General features: G+C 48.6%; 1 non-coding gene across 1 annotated transcript; it reads right to left on the bottom strand.

Annotated features, from left to right (window-relative positions):
* Positions 1 to 211: 211 nt before the first annotated feature.
* On the bottom strand, positions 212 to 284 carry TRNAT-UGU (transfer RNA threonine (anticodon UGU)). The gene has a single exon. It is a non-coding gene; the product is annotated as a tRNA-Thr (tRNA).
* Between the last annotated feature and the right edge of the window lie 331 nt (positions 285 to 615).

Here is a 615-nt window from a genome sequence, read left to right on the forward strand (position 1 = left end):
GGTGCCCGCGGCCCCGGGCGTCCGGAGCCCGAGCGCGTCGCCTCCTTTTCCCGAGCAGCTCCTTCTTCGTTTCCGGGGCCCCGCCTCAGCATCGCGGAGCTTGTGTTTCCTCGAGCTTCTGCAAGCAGCGCTTTCAGAAATCGCGTCTCTTCTTCGGAGCCTGTAAAATGTATTTTGAGAGGAAAGAAAAAAAAAAAAGCAACTAAAGAAGAGGCCCCAGCGAGGATCGAACTCGCGACCCCTGGTTTACAAGACCAGTGCTCTAACCACTGAGCTATGGAGCCACCTATCATCCTTCCCAATATAATTGAGTGATAGTGAGCTTTGGGCGGCTTCCGCTTTCTATTAACCTCATTTTGATAAATAACGCTTTCCCAAGAAGGGACCCTTCTCTTTCGCGCCAAATAGAACTTGCGGACGCTTTGCTGGCTCTTGCACTTAAAAGAAAGAATTTGGCAAACAAATTGTTACCCAAGGGCGAGGCGAGGGAATATCCTGCCCATTGAGAAGTGCGTAGTTAATTAAACAAGTTAATTACTGCAACAGGGGTGTTAAAATTGGTTGTCTGTAGTTTATATTGAGTTGGAACTATTCTACCCTGGAAAAACAAGACTC

The sequence above is a fragment of the Phascolarctos cinereus genome, unplaced genomic scaffold, assembly GCF_003287225.1.
Source record: "Phascolarctos cinereus isolate Bilbo 61053 unplaced genomic scaffold, phaCin_HiC Scaffold_5;HRSCAF=322, whole genome shotgun sequence".
Taxonomy (NCBI): Eukaryota; Metazoa; Chordata; class Mammalia; order Diprotodontia; family Phascolarctidae; genus Phascolarctos; species Phascolarctos cinereus.